Source organism: Aphelocoma coerulescens, chromosome 7 (genome assembly GCF_041296385.1).
Source record: "Aphelocoma coerulescens isolate FSJ_1873_10779 chromosome 7, UR_Acoe_1.0, whole genome shotgun sequence".
NCBI classification, from domain to species: domain Eukaryota; kingdom Metazoa; phylum Chordata; class Aves; order Passeriformes; family Corvidae; genus Aphelocoma; species Aphelocoma coerulescens.
In genome coordinates, this window is record NC_091021.1 from 26389401 (window position 1) to 26408208 (window position 18808).

Genomic DNA, 18808 nt, shown 5'->3' on the forward strand with positions numbered 1-18808 from the left:
GAAAGCTTTGAGAAAGAAATGAACATTTTCTTTATCTTTTGACAACAGAATAGTATGTCTTTGTCTCTCCTGAAATTCCACCAGAGGTACAGCAGGGATGAATCTGCTCCATAAAAACAAAATTACACAAAAGAAAATTAAACTAATAAAAATAGAGATTACAATAACAATAAAAAACAATTGGCAAAAGGGAAAACAACTCTCCCTCCTTATTGCTATGCATTCAGAATCAGTGTCTTACTCATTTGTTAAACTTTTATGGCACCGGCAGTCTCAAATACTAATTTTGTTCAGCATGAAAGTGCCCTTTTTAATGGGATGAATATGATGCTTCCAGTGCAGGCAAGAGCAGGCATCTGGGGGATGCTAGTGGTATATTCTACTCTGCTGGAAGTTTCTGGACAAAACACCTTTGCCTTATTTTTTCTCCCACTGTTTTTCTACCCTAACCTGCTGATACTGCAAGAACATCCGGTCAAAACCCACCTGTTAAAAACAGCTGTAAAATAATTTTGCTATCAACATGTTGCAGTTTTCATTGGCAGGCTAAAAAAATCACTTTTTCAGAAAGTAAAATTTTTTGCCTCAAAAATGAAATGGTGTCCTTGTGGAAATGCCATGTGCATTCCTCATGGGAAGTGCAGCCTGGTGTTGTCCTGCCATGGTTGTCCATGAGCCACCAGACTTCCATGAGACATCGTGTTGGGGATGTCCCTTGGATGCTCCTACTTGATGAATCATAGATTGGGTTATCCTAGGGACAGGGAGAGAAAGAAGCACTGCAAGTGATATTTATTTGCAATAATGGGAATTCCTGTTACAAAAAGAATGTCCTTCATCCTCCTGTGACAAATGAAGAATTAAAGTTTCACAAGTGACAAACTGAAAAACCTCTGTACAGTGATGAAAGGCTTTGCTTCAAGGTCTTCATGTGGGTAAGGATACAGCTGAGCTCTACCTGACTGGAATTTCAGCATCCATAATAGAAATAATTAGCTATACTGGTTCATATGCACAGGTTTTCATTATTTGCTGAGCTTTATTTAGTGCCACTGTATCCTAACAATACACACAGCTCTCCAGGACTTTTGAAAAAGTAGGCCATTTAAACAGGAGAATATCACAGGGTAACCTTAACTATTGGTAAGAAGATAGACCAGAAATTATGTTCATGGCCATATTTGCAAGACTCTGATGGTAATAATAATAATAATAAAAGAAGATATCATGCCATTGACAAATAGAAACAATTTTATATCTAATAGGATTTAAGTAATAAAGGCTGAAGGGCTGCAACAGCTGCAAAGAGATTAGATACGTTATGTTTTCTCAGTGTAATAAAACTTGTCAAATAAAGCTGAATAAAATTTTCTTATCTGTGTCTCTGGCTTATTTTTCCTGCAGCCTCTTTCTTTTCAGCTGATTGCAGGAATCACCATTTCTCTAGAATGGTTACACACACGACAGTTCAATTAGAGTCAAGTTAGTGAAAGTTATTGCTGGATTTGCTTTTGGTCGCACCTTTTTTTAAAAGTAAAGGACATCTGCAGCATTTGGAAAGAATGAAGCAGATCAAAAACCCACTCTGCCAATCTCTGCTGATATTTACTGGATGACTGGATGGGACTGTGCATATCAGTGTAGTACCATTAAATTTAGTATTGCATTACACAAGATCTGGTTCTGATTTTAAAATAAACCCCACCAAAATAGCAAGACATCCTTCTGCAATCACACTTGATGCTGCCCTGGCTGCCCCAAGGCTGCCCTTGTACTATCTCCCTTTTCTCACCTGTCTGTACCTCTGGGTGCTGTCTGGAGTCCTTCTCCATTCTTGCTGCTCCTCCTGCCTCAGTTTCTCCCCATGCTTAAAGGAAAATGTCATGGTTTGTCTTTCCAGGGTTGGTGCGCTAATCTTTCCTGAGACCTTTAGGATATGCAGATGGAATTTGCATTCAGAAATGTGAGTTGTTATTATTAGCATTAATTAGATGTGACAGGCTGACATTCTGCTAACCTTTCCATGAAACCCAAGGCCAAACCTTTGTCTGGGTTACAAACATGCTTGGATTTTCCATGTGGTCCATCCTTCCATCCAGGTCAGTATTTCTGAACTTACCCGTGTGTCTGATTTAAATTGCACGAGCATGTAAAGCAGGGGTAGTGTTTTAAATACCAAGTGGGAAGAGAGAGTGACGTGTAAGTTTGAGCAGTGTTGCTGTTGCCTTTGGCATGTATTTCAACAAAGTTTTTACCTCCCGAGGCAAAGCAGTGAACCCAGTAAGAAAAGCCAAGGGATCTGTCCAAGCTGATGTAATACGTAAAGACACGAGCATCATCCATAAATCAATAGGCATTGATTTAGGTAAATGAGAGCTTTGCCCTTAGGTAAGAAAAAATATACTTATTTATATGTATGTGTTTATAATATTTCATGCAGAATTTTTGTGGAAACATATCCAGTATTAATTAAAATTTAAGTGTGCCATGTCAGTACCCACAAACCCACTATTTAAGATTTTTATTTTTCTCTTTTTCAAATTAAAGCTTTTCTCCTGCATTTCCCCCTCCAGGTAGAAAGTTCAGGAAACCAATGCATGATGACAATATGATAACCAATTAGGGAAAAAAACCCTGAAACCAGTTGCTGGTGCTGAAACTACTGTCAAAATCTGCAGTGTATCTGTGCTGAAACAATTTCTGGCCACCTTTTTAAACATATCTCTTCCTTGGGGTAGAGGGAGGGAAAAGAAGTTTCTGTATAAATTTAATCTAATAATTTAATTTAGTGTCAGTCCTAATTGCATGGAACTGTGAAAACATTGGAAAAAAAGGGTGAGTGTAAAGCCTGTGTCACCCTGCAGAGAAATGCTGCAGTCAGTTCTGAGTGAGCCAGTGTGAGTCCCCAGGGAGGTAACTGCTTTAACCAGAGCGTTCCCATCCTCCAAGCTGGCATCACAGAGCCTGGATGGGCAGGTTTATTGGAAGGGTGGGCGAGATTCAGATGCCTCTCTTCTTTTAATAGCACAGGAAATCTGACGACTGGAAGGAAGCGTTACTCTGAATTTGGAGACTCTAAAGCAACGAGGGCAATCCAGCTGTCAGCAGGATGTATATGCACATCACTCTCATCTTGCTTGTCTGATCACAACTGCAGCCCTGGCCTCCAGCATGGAGCAGGCTGAAACGTGAACATGGCCCGTATCAGTCCAGTGCTCAGCATCTCAGAGTGTCCTGGGCTCTCTTCCCCAGCTCCTCATTTCTCCACCTGTGGGCTTCTATTAATACTGTTACTGCAAGAATGTTTTTCCTTCCTCACGAGGTAAGGGAAGAATTGTATTGGGAAATTCTCTTCTCAGGTTTAAATCAGGAATGACTCCACTGATTTTAATGCTGTTCATAGGATCATAGAATATGCTGAGTGAGAAGGAACCTACAAGGATCACCAAGTAAAATAATTTTCCCTGCATAGGGTAAGTTTGATTGGTTTGTTTCCAGCTGAAGCAGTCATCCATTTGTTGAGATGACCTTAGGTATAGCTGATGAAAGGTATTGATAGTAGTTAAGTGGGTAAAATAGCATTTTAGAACATGCAAACCTTTTCCACTTGTTTCCCTATTCTGTGATATCAAGTTTTTCACAGTGGCTCATGTATAAATAAATATAAGAAGAGCCTACAAAAATTGTCCCAGGAGGCCAGTGGCATCCTGGCCTGGATCACCAGCAGCGTGTCCAGCAGGACCAGGGCAGTGATTGTCCCCCTGTACTCAGCACTGGTGAGGGCACATCTTGAGTGCTGTGTCCATTTCTGGGCCCCTCAACTCAGGAAGGTCATTGAGGTGTTGGAGTGAGTCCAGAGAAGGGCAACGGAGCTGGGGAAGGGTCTGGAGCACAAGTCCTGCGAGGAGCAGCTGAGGGAGCTGGGGGTGTTCAGCCTGGAGAAAAGGAGGCTCAGGGGAGACCTTATCGCTCTCTACAAGTATATGAAGGGAGATTGTAGCTAGTGGAGGTAGGGCTCTTCTTCCAGGCAACCAAGAACAAGATGAGAGGACACAGCCTCAAGCTGCACCAGGGGAAGTTTAGGTGGGACATCAGGAGGAAATTCTTCCCAGAAAGGGTGATTAGACATTGGAATGGGCTGTCCAGGGAGGTGGTGGAGTCACTGTCCCTGGAGGCACTTAAGGAAAGACTGGACGTGGCACTCAGTGCCATGGTGTGGTTGACAGGGTGGTGTTTGGTCACAGGTTGGACTCGATGATCTCAAAGGTCTTTTCCAACCTAATGGATTCTGTGGTTCTGTAAAGCCATTCCTTTCTATCACCTGAGCAAAGGCTTTTTCTAAAAATCACTTCCCACCAAGGTGCAGTTTTCCCAGGTTGACAGGAGACTTTAAAAGGCACCTGCATGGCTCAACTCTCTGCACACAGAATTCTTCATGTAGATACAAAGGCAGCTTGTTTTTTCTAGGAATATGAACAGGAGTCAAGAGAGCATAGTGGAGAATTACATCCTCTGCTTAAATTTCTCCCCCTTCCTCACTTCCTTCAAGGTTATAAAAGAATCTTGTGTGAAAGTAAAAACTTGCTTTAGCTCTTATCAGAAGTGTACATTTTAATATTAGCTTCTTTCTGTTTTGTTTGGGTTCTCTCATTTTCTTTTGCGGGTAAAGACTTAATGAAAGGTAACCTGACAGAAAACGCTGTGATCCAAGCTGTGGATGGTTTGCTGCCACCAAAGTCCTTTGAGCCTTAGAGTTCATCCTTATCACTGCTCTTGGATATACCAGCATTTTCAGATTACTTTCTGGCATCAGTTTTCACACATGATTGACAGATGTAATAAGCAGCTAGGCAAGACACTCAGCTTGTTGCAGGACAATGGATGTGTGCATTAGAAGCCTTCTGAAATGCAGAATGTTGCTAAAAGCCATAGCCTGATACCAGCAGTGGAGATAGCTGCAAACCCCTCAGTGCACCTCAGTTCTTAGTATTTCATTTTTGTTTGTTGCTTATGTTTTGTAATAGATCAGTACTCATGTCCTCAAGGTATTTCTTGCATACCAGGAGCCCTCAGGACATGGAAACCAATTAAAGACATTGATATTCTTGCTTCAACATTAAGCCGGGAAAAGAACTGACAGGAATTTCAAGTTCACTGTGCATGTAGGAGCTGGTTATCATTTCCATATGGCTTTCAGACTGTCTCACACTAAAACCCACACCTGAGGGAGACCCAGAAGAGCCTGGGGCATGATTTGCTCAAAACTGCTTTTGATTCCCACCAGCATAATTTATTGGAAACATTCTGGGTTTTTTTTTTGAAATATTCACAGCCGGTCTGGGAGCTACTGAGACATATTCCTACAATGTAAAAGAGGTTTTGAAAGACATAGCTCAAAGTAGCCATGGCCAGGGGTTGGACAAAGTCCAGCTCATACATGCACTCATGTTTTCAGCCACTTGTGTTTTGGTTTTGTTAGGGTTTTTTTTTAATATTGAACATTTAGAAGTCCCACTGCCAGGCCAAGCTGGAGTCCCAGCCTTGCACAAGCAGGATTTCACCAAACTTAACAGCTGCTGCTCACATTCCCCAGCTAGGACTGTGTGGAATGCTGTGTGACAGTGTCCAGGGAGGAGAAGGTGGAGGAAGGAGATCCTTAAGGACTAAAAAGCTGATTATCCATATGATCTCTTAGCTCAATACACTTTGCAGCCTGGCCATGTCCTCAGCCTGTGCTCAGGAACATGATGTCAGCTCCAGTGCTGTTTTATGAACAGCTTTTTCCTGCCTGAAAGAGGAAAGAGGCATAGTGCTACAGACCTCAAGGATTTCTGGGGAGTAGCTTGACATTTATAATTTTGGCTTGCCTCTTTTACCCTCACCAGCAGCTCCTCAGTTTTTAAGCACACAAAGCTTGCATAAATATAAGCACTGTATTTCTCAGGAGGAACCCCATAAATTAATGGAACAAAAATATTTTATAAAAATGCCAACCTTCATTTGATACGTGTGTAAGGTCCAATAACTGTATTATAGATGACAACCTTGTGTAATTACATTGCTGTTTTACCTGTTCTCATCCCAGTGCAAATCTAATTCCCAACAAGTTTTGACTAAATAAAGGGGGTTGTTCAGATGACTTTCAAGGAGAGATTTTAGTATGAGCCACCCTCTTCTTCCTGCATCTTTTCAATTCCTCATCTGTTCCCATTTCAGCCTGAGGCAAGTGAAGGCTTGTGACTTGCTCTTCCACCAGCAGTTCCTGTGTATGGTTAAATGGCTGCAGTGTTTCTCTACAAAAGTCATTGTGTTTCAGAGAGAGGTGAAGTGGTGTTGGTTAAACTGCACTTTGTATTTCGAGGTTGCCCAGATACACGTCTGAGATAAGGGACTAGGGATGTTTCTGATTAATGCTCCCAATGTTTGCTGCCTGTGCAGCAGTAGAGATAGACCTGCACTGCTCCAAGTGCATCAAATGAGAGTCCATGGCTGTAAAGAGTGAGTAGGCAAACATTCATCTTGCTGACCTTGGCTATCTACAAGATAGAGCTCTGATCTGACTGCCTTGTCCAAGCTCCCTCTGTACTTGGTGGAGAGGTTAATAAGTCCCTCCAGTTTCAGACACCTTTCTCAGGCTGAGATTAATTGTCTCGAGTGATAATCGTTCTCTGTTGGCTCCTGTGGAAGCTGATGTGAATAACATGGATTAGATAGTTATGTTTCAGATGACTGATTTCCTTATACCATTAGGCTTGGTAAACTGAAGTCTTCTGTACAGGAGGGAAAGAAACAGCCAAAGCCATCTTTTCATGATGCATGGTGCCAGGTAGTGTTACTGTCAAGTTCTCACACATCTTCATTTCTTGTACACCCAGTTTGGGACCAGGAATAGGAAATTGGAGTATGGTTCTTGCTCTTCTGTCATTTCTTCAAATAGCAGATTGATAAGTAAGCACAAAATGGATATTCACAAACATGTAATAAACCCATTATATAGCAAACAATAATGAACGGGTTCTTTTGGTTGGGGTTTTCTTATACTTACAGAGCATATTAAGTCTGGTTTTAATTGTTGAGGCTAAAGAAACACATAACTTCTGATTTGCCTTTCAATGACTGAAAATCTAACACTGTAATATTGCAAATTCCTTCTGAGCCCATGGAAGAATAATCATAAAAACAACAATACTCAGGGCTCAAGGTGAGATTATCTGGCATTCTCAGCAGCAGGAGTCACTCAGAATGTTAATCAATGCTGTTTCCAAGCTCGGAGCCATTTACTTCCAGAAGAAAACACCTAAACTTTTCAGTCCTAAATTAAGTTGTCCCAATGGTATATCTTTCCTTCACACTCTGCTCCTTGTACCCTTACACTGCCCACATGTAACTGTAAAGGGCTTAACAGCCCCTCTTCGATCTTGCAATTTACATTTACAATGAGTGAAGCAATAGAACAGGTTGCTCAGAGAGGTGGGAGATGTCCCATCCCTGGTAACATTCAAGGTCAGATGGGTAGGACTCTGAGGCACCTGATCTAGTTGAAGATGTCTCTGCACATTGTAGGGGGGTTGAACCAGATGGGCTTTAAGGGTCCCTTGAATCCTAACTGTTCTATGAATCTATGAGCTGTTATCCTGGTCAAAAATGACAAAACTGAAGTGAGAAATTAGGAAGAGTCATTTCTGTGTTCTGGCTGGGAAGATGTATCGATATTGGGTAGGATGCCCCCATGCTGTAAGGTCCAGGTACTTGGCATTAAAGATTCTGCCACAACACAGGTAATATTAGTCCACATGCCCCACAAATAACCAGTTAAAAAAAATAATAACAAAGAAAATGAAACCTGAAGCCTGCAAACAGGAAAAGATTTGGCATCATCCTGTGGGCTTGACTTTGGCCAGACTCTAAGTCTGTCCTTTCCTTCATGGTTTGTTCAGACACCAGCAGGTGTAAAACCTGCCATAGATCTGTTGGGACATTCCTGTCACAGGAATAATGTCATAAATAAATTTGTCACCCAAATAATGCTGTGCTACTGCTCCAAAGAGCACAGGGTGGCTCCCCCTTCCCAAAAGGCTCCCTCCAAATGCACAAGAGCATGGCAGGAGACCAGAAGCTCCCTATATTCTAAATTCAAGGAGTAAAGGTCTGAAATCAGAAGTAGCCATTTGCTGACAGACTGATTTATTTTCATAGCACAGCATTTAAAGGAGGAATTTGACTTCACTTGCAGGAAAGAACCAATATATAATTGTTCCCAACTTTTAGATTTAAAGCCTTGTTTAAAGAACTTTAATGAGGATTAAGGATTAAATTAAAGATACTGGTATGAAGAAATATGGAAAACTAGCATGAAAAAACACGACAAATAGAGTATTTTCCAATTTTATTATATATTTTATGAACAGGAAACTGCTTATTTTTGGGGGAACTGCAATAAGAATTGACATATTTTGCTTATAAACAGTTCTGGGGGCAACTTACCTGTGTTTACAAATGACAGTTTTCTTCTAAGTATTTGTTGTGTTTATTGAACCCCTTTCTGATAAACACAGGTTAGGGGGTATCAAGACTCTAACACTGCATGTATTATTTTCATTTTTCTCCTCCCCCATGTTTTCTTTAGTTTGGGTTTTTTGACTTCCTAATGCCTTTGCTCCCTCACCTGAAACACCAGGAAACATATCAAATCTCCATGGGGGAAAGGTACTCTTTAAGACTTGTTTTGGTTTCCAATGCAGCAGCAGCACAAAGTCAGAGTACTTTTGACACCTCAGTCTTTAACCTGCAGCCCTGCTTTACATAACATTCAGTAATTTTGCCAACATGTCAGGGAAAAAAATATTCCTGGATTTTTCTTCTTTGGGTCAAATAAGAAAGCACTTGTCAAAGAAAAAATACTTTAGTATTGGAGTTATGGCTTTTCTTTTTCATCTCTCCTACTTCAGTTACTTTAGCAAGATGCTATGTTCTAAGTGTTGGAGTTTGAGAACAGAGTATTTTTAATTTAATTTTATTCCTTTGAAATTGGATATCATTAGCTGTAAGTTTCTGGGGGTCATTTTCAATGATTATGTGTCTTACTGATCCCGCTATTGGAGGTGCATTCCTGAACAGCAACTTCTGGCATCTGCCATAATGAGTCTTTCTGTCAAAACAGAGAGGAGCTCCTCTTGTAGCAGCCTGGGATCAGGGCCTGGGAAGCACCAGCAGTGTGCTTCTCTGAGGGCTGTTGGCTGCCTGTCACACATCCCCTGTGTGGCCTTGGATAAGTCATTTGAGAATGGTCCAAAGCCAGGGAGTTTCACAGGTTTGCAAATCAGCAGAGATACTGCGCTTTCAGCGAGTGTTTCCTGCTCCTGTAGGATTTCCCTGATTGAATTTATCTTTAAACTTTGCTATGTCTTTGAGTAAAACTCATGTAAACCTGTCTAAACTTTAACATGCCCAGTAACACTGCAGCTCTCAGTTCTCATTCCCCTGGTTAATTACTATTCATATCAAAGAAACTGTGGTGTTCTTGAGGAAGCACAAAGCCCGGAGTTTACATATTTATTTTCTCTCTATAATATCATTACATAAAGAATACAATAGAGGAAACAGGATTTAATTTCTGGCTCATAAATGCCACTACCTCAGCAATGCAGCAATACCTAAGCTAGTTGGATGTGAGAGTCCAGATCCCAATGCAATTTAATTGAATATACTAATTATCAGTTCCTGCAGCCTGAGTTGTCAGTCAGAGTGGAACTGTATTGAACAGTTCCACTGACCAGCTTGTGGCTTCTCACCCCAGATACCAAGGCACCTCTTCACAATTCCTGTTGGTGCACACCTGTCAGAGACTGAAAATAGTTCATGCCTCAAACATTGATATAAAGTTTTGCTCATTATAAAGACGCTACAACCGAAGAAGCTTCCCTGAAGAGTGGGACTTTGAACTGAAAGTCAAACTCCTGATTAGATAAAGGGAAACATGTTGTTCAACCACCTCAGGCTGAGGGAAAGGTATGCATCTACAAAAGGCCAAAGCCACCAGCCGCAGCTATCCCCGGATGAGTTTGGGGTGGGGGGAGAGCACAGCTCACAGAAGCCAGGTTTACACAGACTCCCCCCAGCTGAGGGGGAAGGAGGAGGTTTTGGGTGCATGGTGCAACCTCTGGTGAGAGGCAACAAACACCCATCCTCTGATTACACAAACCGGCCCAGCTGTGGAACCCCCAGCCCCACAGGCCACATCCACGGCACTTTCATGTGAGAGGCTTGGCCCCACAGGGCTGCACGTGGTGCAACAGACCCAGAGTCTGCCGTGGGAGACTGACCCCCACCCCAGGGGGACATGCCAGGACATTGCTACCTGGCTCGAGGGTATATAAATCCATGGGATTCTATGCTTTTTGGGGGGGGGATCTTTACTACTAAGAAGACCAGCTGGAGAGGATCAATGGAACATTGTTGTGATCCATGGAGAGGTGATATTTTCCTTATTCTGTCCCTGTCACTCTTCCTGTCCCCCACACCTCCACACCTATTTTCTACCTTCCTTCCTTCCTTCCTTCCTTCCTTCCTTCCTTCCTTCCTTCCTTCCTTCCTTCCTTCCTTCCTTCCTTCCTTCCTTCCTTCCTTCCTTCCGAATTCCGAATTCCGAATTCCTTCCTTCCTTCCTTCCGAATTCCGAATTCCTTCCTTCCTTCCTTCCTTCCTTCCTTCCTTCCGAATTCCTTCCTTCCTTCCTTCCGAATTCCTTCCGAATTCCTTCCTTCCTTCCTTCCTTCCGAATTCCTTCCGAATTCCTTCCTTCCTTCCTTCCTTCCTTCCGAATTCCTTCCTTCCTTCCGAATTCCTTCCTTCTGAATTCCTTCCTTCCGAATTCCTTCCTTCCTTCCGAATTCCTTCCTTCCTTCCTTCTGAATTCCTTTCAAATTCCTTCCTTCCGAATTCCTTCCGAATTCCTTCCGAATTCCTTCCGAATTCCTTCCTTCCTTCCGAATTCCTTCTGAATTCCTTCTGAATTCCTTCCGAATTCCTTCCTTCCTTCCGAATTCCTTCCGAATTCCTTCCGAATTCCTTCCTTCCTTCCTTCTGAATTCCTTTCAAATTCCTTCCTTCCGAATTCCTTCCAAATTCCTTCCTTCCAAATTCCTTCCTTCCTTTCTTTCTCTCTTTCTTCTCCCTCTCTCTCATATTTACCATCAAATAAAACCCTTACTATTGTCACTGGCATATGGTCTCGTTTGCACCTTAATTTGGGCAGAAGGCATTTCTAAGAACCTTAAAACTGGATGATAACAACACCAGGCTCACAAGGCAGGACTATTTGGACAGGACAAGCTGTTAGGTAGAGCTCAAATTTTGCTTACAGACATCTGGAAGCTCTGGGGAATAATAATGCAATACTTACACTCAGGCCAGGCTTCCAGGGTCTGACCAGGTCCAGCATGTGGCCAGCTTTTAAGTGCTGAGCTCTCATTTAGCCTGTGCAAGAAAGAGCCTTGAAAATACACGCTCACATCAGGGATGCTGCAACACGATCAGATAAACAGCATTGTGACAGACTAATTCTCCACGTAGTTTGAGCAGGATTAAGGTGCCTAAACATAAGCATCTAGGGGACCCCACCAGGCCTCAACTGTTGTTTTAAATGAGTGTTTCTGTTTGTGAAGAACAAGCAGGAAATGCTGCTTGGAATTGTCTAAGGGCACTGGAAACAGCTCTAGACAATGTATGGATATTTCAGTGACAGCACCACCAACTGAAGAAAAACTCCTAAATCTACTTGAGCTTGGTCAAGAAGTATGGTTTAAAAGCTTCAGTGATCCATTAAAGCATCTGCTTCACAAAGCTAGGCTGCTTAAACCCAAACTAATCCACTGTAAATTTAGTCCTTTAAGACAGGGTTAAGAACCTGTGTACCAGTGTCCTTTCTGTGGTCAGACAAATGAGAGGTATATCTAAGAGTTTACCTAAAATCTAGCAGATTCTACATGGGATTATTCTGGGGTTTCCCAGCTACAAATTCTTGGCCTGGTACTTTCTTCCTACATGCTTATTTTGGTCCACATGGGATGGATTTTTGCTCTGTGGCAGCACTTCCCCTGAAGTAGAGGGTTGGGATGATTCCAAGCTTGTGAGTGACTATCCTGCAGTCTGTGGAGCTACATCTGCTATTGAAAATGTGTGAGAGTAGAAGCAGGTGCCCCCATCGTTCATAGAAACAACAGGTGCCCCCATTGTTCATAGAAACAATCTGGGTTTCAGATAAGATCCAGCATTTGTCTACCTGATAGTCCCTGGTGCACCTGATGAAATGTAATTCTAGTTAGTTCTTGTTACCCTTTTCTCATACAGATCAGAATAAGCCAGATTCAAAACAGTTCTTCTAGTGAAAGGGAGAGGGTGGGGGAGAGGAGGAAACATAGCAATGTGTGAAAGGCATTTCAATGAGAAGTTTGCCATTGAGCTGACAGCTGAAATCTAAATTTTACCAAGATGAGGAGCATGGAGTTACATGGCCAGACCTTGCCTGCTGCAAGGGCTTGAATTGTTGAGGTATGAACTGATTTGGAAATGACAGTTTTACAGAGAATCAGACCCAAGTGGTGGGAAAAATGGCCCAGCAAGGGGAATACCCATAGATTGTTCCCAGGTTTTGTTTTATGATATGAGCTTTCTTGAATGCATTTGTGATAAATAAATAAATAATTGAAGTATATCACTGTCACCAAGGAACTTCTCTGATATTTATCAGAGAGACATGCTGTGTTTTTCTTTTGAATAGCAATGCTTATCACTGCTGAGAGATACCTGCAGGAGAATCTCAAACTCTTAAAGGAAAACTGAATAGATTTTTCAGCAGAATTAAAACATTGCAAGTGACATATTACAATGTTTTTGCTGACTTAGCAGCCCAAATAAACCAAGAAAGTCAGATATAGAAAAATCCAATGTATGTCTGAAAGTCTTGGGGCAAGTCTAATTTCTGTGACATAAGAATCAAGATATATTACACTGTCATCTCTATTTTAATTGGAATAATGTGTTTTATACCATTGAATAACTATTGAAATTGCTCTGATATTTATAGCCCTTTTTATACCATTTTGTTGAGTCTTACTACTGATAACCTTAAACTGATGTCAGTGGTCATCACATTTGTTTTTGTGGAGCATGGTCTGATCTCTAGTTTCAGATGATATTGTTTTAAGAATCAGATTCTGTACATTTCAAATTTGCAAATGTTATGTTAGACTGACAATGCCCTGCCCTGCCTACAGATATGCAAATAGAGAGGCAACACACGGGTGCTCCAGACTGTGTAGAACTGTTTAAGAACTCAGCAGGCACAGTAAATTCCTGTTGGTTACTTCATAGAGTTCTGCAGCACAACTCTAAACCAGCTTTCCAGCAGCAATCAGCCTGTGTTCCTCAGCATTTCCTGAAGACTTTCCTGCCCCTTGTTAGTGCCAAAAAATTGTTGGGTTTATCCCTCACAGCTTTGTTTTCTGCCATACAACACCATACAACATTTTTCAGCCATTCAAGTGGCTTAGGATGTCCCCCCCCTCATCCATTCTTCACCTTCCAATGTGGGGAAAGAAGAAGAGATGAGAGAGTTGAGCTGCTCAAACATGAGTGAAAGGACAGAAGTTAAAAGATGGGACTTGTATAGAGAATTTTCCAATCAGCCAGAAATATTCCCTTAAGGAGACAGACTAAAAAAAAGTAGGAATATTCAGCATTAATTAATTAGGAGATCTTTTACCTTCTTCATCACTACTTGGGAAACTGATGTTTTACAGCTCTGGGCAAATTGTTTCTTCTTTCCTTTGTCTTTCTTTGGTCTTGTTTACACTGTTTTGGTTCTGCATTTTGCAAGCTCTTACAGGAGATTTTCAGAAGTAGAGTTTTCTATTGCATGACTATAAACACTGTTACATAAATGTTCTGATCTGAAGAGCCAAGGATCTGTGAGAGGAAAGCCTCAGAAACTCGGATGTAGCCCCATAGCCCTGTATGTCCACCATCCAGAGGCCATAGAATGAGGTGTAGCACTCCATCAGCTGCTTCCAGCTTCCACCTTGGATAGGAGATGAAGTTAAGTATGTGTTTCTGAATTAGATTTCAGGGGATGTGACTTCAGCTCCCAGGCTGCAAAGTTTTTGAGTTGCCATCCTCGAAGGTGTTTAAAAGTGTAGGTGTCACAATGTAGGGACATGATTTAGTGGTGGATTTGGCAATGCTAAGTTAACAGTTGGACATGATGATTTAAGACTCTTTTCCAACCTAAAAAATTCTATGATTACAGGATTCATCATGGAATTTTTGCAGGACTGGGAAAGCAGTTTATTATAACAAAGCTTCAGTTGATCATTGTTAATCTGTGTGATGATGCTGTCCTGTGTTCCAGGAATGTTGCTGTGGCCTGAATCTATCACTGTTTATAGTAGTTTAATAATTTAGGTTATATGGTAAGGCTCTTTCTTCAGAGAACAATTTACTGGTCATAGCATCAGATGAGAACTCAAAACATTGTTTTGTATAGAAATAATTTTCAAAAGTAAAAAAGTATTTAATCTACTTTTTTCTTCCTCAAGTTTTCCATAAACAACCTACACTTTTAAAAGAAAAACATTCTTCATTCAAAAGATGATGTATGTATTAACTAAAATCATTGCTCATCATTAAGTAAACTCCTCATTTTTTAGCAGTTGCTGAGCTCCTGACTTCCCACCTTCTTCCCTGTTCCAATGTGTAGTGATTTCATTGTGTATGTACGATGCAGAAAACTCATTTAATCTTCCCAACTGTTTTAGGGCTTCACTTAGGTCATTCCCTTCCTTATCAACATTACTTTTTTTTTATCAAAGTGATCAGTACTACCAGAAGTTGGGTTCTCTGCCACCCTCCCTTCAGGTATAAAAAGGAGAACTTTAACCTGTTGTTTATTCCTCCTTCCCAAAGGTGAGTCCTAGGTTCAAGCAGATGGAATTTTTTATATTTGGAGAGGCTCGACCTCTGCACACAATGAGAGGGGGTAAGGATGGAAAAGTGATGGAAAAGCTGATTTACATCCTTGGAACAGTATCAGTCTGTCATTTATCCTCACTGTGTCTCAGTTTGCAGAGCTATAAAATTCAGTAAGAAGCTGTGAACACATCTTCTTTATGTCCTTCACTCAAAACCTCTTTCTTCCTTGCTCCCTTTTTTTAAATGATCTGGTTTAAAAGAGGTCAGGCAGAACATTTCTGCTTCACACTGCCTTAGGACAGGAGAAGGCTTCAAGCAGTGTCCAAGGGACCCATTTGTGGTGGGTTGATGTGCTCAAATTCACCACTCTCCTGCTCTGATAAACACAATGGTCATTTACATCCAAGTGCCAGTCTGGTTCTCATTTAAAATTCTTTGAAGAAGTTTCTAAGTTTCATTTGCTGTAAAACAGAAACTCTCTTCTCTCTCTGCCCCTCCTGCCTCTAGCTGGCTGGTAGACTGCTGATTCCTTGTCTTTCACTGTGATGGGACTATACCAGCAAGAATATAAACACTCATTGTTTAAATTCTGTTTGCATTAAACTAACATCAAAATGTTGTGACAACATTAAGGAAAGAGAGAAACAGCAATAGGAAACTTAAAATCTCCCATCAGAATGCAATTAACCTGCTGCTCACCTTCTCCTCTATGGACTGTCAGAAGGAAACTTTCCAGTATTTATCTCATGGCAACATAAGCATTTTTTCTTTCTTCCTTGTCATGTATCAAGATCCAAACAGATTTCTGGTGATACTGAGCTGTTGAGTTCACTCTTGTTTTAAAAAAGACCTTGACTAAAGGCCACTGGAAGCTGGGAGAGTATTCCACAGAAATATCACGATAGGATTGTATTAACTCTATATTTGGCCCTTGATGCTTCCTTGATGTTTGTTGGGGCAGGATCCTGTGGTCAATACACAGCTGGGCTGCTGTTGCCCAGCTGCTGCTCTGTATCTGTGGATTAAAGAAGCTTCCAGTGGAATGGCAGCAGCACAGTGATTTTGCTTTACATGAGTGTCTGCATCTCCTGGCAGTGGCTTGCTGCAGGTCTGGACCTGTAAGAGTTTTGATTTCTAATGGAAGTGACATATTATATTTAGATGCCAAGTAAGTAGTTATGAAAGATAAAAATCCCATATTTCCTATCTAGTGGTGTGGAAGGACTGCTGAATATGGACATGTTCTCTTTTTAGAGCCAATGTTGAGACTGACGAAAAGGAGCAGAAGAGCAAGAGCACATCAAGGCTGGCCTTTATAATGAGGAATCATATGGATATATGAACCCATTTTTTTTATTCCTCTGTTTCTGGTCCCTTCTGATCATTTAAAAGTGTAAAGAGTCAAAAGAGTTAAAAAAGGAAATACACCCAAAAAAAGTTAGATTTTAGTTAATGATTAAAAGTTTTAATTTATTATTATATTATTTGGGTTTTGTACAACATTATCTCCTAGGTCCAGGTGAATTCAAACACAAAAATAGAGAAGTTACCTTTTTTCCTGAAGGCCTCCCATGTAAATATAAGAAAAGACTATACAGACAAATTCAATAATAGGAAAATACAGAGGAAAATCATGTCAAAATTGAATAGAAGGTTGAAGAACTTAGCATTGCAACATCTTCACACACCCATATATTTTGGTTGTTATTTTGTAGAGCAGTTTTCTCAAAAAATATATACACACAGAGGAAAAAATAATATTCAAGATCCTTTTTTTTTACAATAAAACTGCCTCATGTCAGCTCACAAAACCTCAGAAGGCTCTGCTAACTCCACTACTGAGGAACCTTTGAGGCTGATCAAGTCTCTTAGCTTCTTTTGCCCTCATTTCAGCTCGCAGAAGTGGTCTGTTCCTGGTAATTCTAGTGTTTGCCTCTTGGTCAAAGTGTATCTCACCTACCTCCTGCTACGTTATGTGTCTGTGCAGCCCCTAGGGAGGCTGTGCCCCAGTCCTTTGCTGTCATTGCAGTGCTAAGAAAAATAATAATAAGCCATATTAAGAACAACTGGTAGCAAGGCTAAGGTGAAATTTTTGTAAATCACGATTCTACTTTGTGGGCTACTCATACTGAACTGGATTTTGACAGACAAAAATCAGAATAATGCTATTAGTTCCAACAAAGCTGTTCCAGTTTACCTTACATAATATGTAAGCTTACTCACTTAAAAAATCTTAAGCACACAACTTTTGCAACTATGAGGGGTTTTTCATTTTTTCCCCAAAGAACTTGAAGAAAATTTACAGTCTGCCAAGAGGACATCTAACATATTAAATTAGATTATGGACAAAATAGATTAGATCAACATCTGTGCTCCCAGAAGAGGCTTGCATACTGTCAATAATACAACCTGACAGCTTTAGGATCAATCATCTTATTAAAACTTTTTTCTCTCTCTTTTTCCTCTCTCTCTCTATCACTCCTTGAAAGAGCTTGGCAAGGTTTATTTTTTTGGCTGGTAGCTTGCTTTTTTTCTACTGCAGAATTTCTCTCACTAATACTTCCATAAGAAATAGATTTGCCTCAAGTAGCTTGCATTAATCTGGGACACAATAATGAATAAATATTTGGAATAAATAATGCATAATGTCTAAGTCTGATAATTATCGTAATGATGACTGACATCTTCCTAGCACCTTCCAGTCCCAAATCCCAGGGCACTTAACTGAATGACTAGAGATTTAGGGGCTGGAGGAGAAGATGGGGAAAGATCTTGAGCTGCAGCAAGCTGCCAAACTCTGATGTTGCTTGCGCCTCTTTACCATGCACACAGTCTGCTTTTGTCAGCAGGACCCTCACTATTTGCTATAAAATAGGATGCTTTTTATTATGAAAATGGCTCCCTAAAAATATTTTTTTGGTGGTGGCTTACTGGGCAAAGAGGTGTAAAAGGCCGCTACTTGGAAGAACTTGCAGGGCAGTTGGAGGATGCACCAGAATTCAGAGTACCAGAACATCTGGGCTCCACCTTTTGATGTAAAAGAGGTTCACTTGGGTTGTTTTTTTCCTTTCATCTGGCAGCCCTCACAAGCTGGCAGGTGTCACAGTGGCTCCTGGTCAGAGTAACACTGGACATCCCTTTCTCAGCAGCCTATTCAGCACTGTAAAGTTGGGGACCTTCTACAAGTACCATAGAAACGGTTGTGGTCGCAGGGATATGTCAACCATTTTAAAAGTCTGCTTTGACCCCAGCTGAACTCTAATGGAAGAAGAAAATCTTCCAGATAATATAGGGTTGACTCTGAACCCATATGTTCTGGAGCAGATCTATACAAGAGGAGCACAGCAGGGACTTCTTCGGGAGGTGTACAGATTTATCGTCAGGGTCACAGCCTTTGACGAGTCATACACATCCTCCATTTCACAAATGCTTCAATGGAACTGTCCACAGGAGGAAAGATAATACAATGATTTGCCTATATAAGCATGACAGACAGAAACACAATGTGCAGCTGGAGAGCGATAAGGGAAATTGATTTCTTTTTCCTATTCCTTTGCACTTTATTTCTCCTGCTTGGCAGCAGCAGTTCTGTTCATCAGTACATTTCCTACTTCTCATATGTGGGGGCAAATTTTCCAATGGGCTTGAGCCTGCTGCGGGTATATATATCGAATAATCTGCCTTTTTAAAATAGAACGTGAATTTTCTGCTCTATGTTGTATAAGCTACTGGAATATTTCCTGTTTTTCTTTATACTCTCCACCAAGCTGTAGGACTAAGAGCATTGTTCTGACTGTCATACAATTGTCCTAATCAGCTGGTGATTTGGAGAGACACGTGT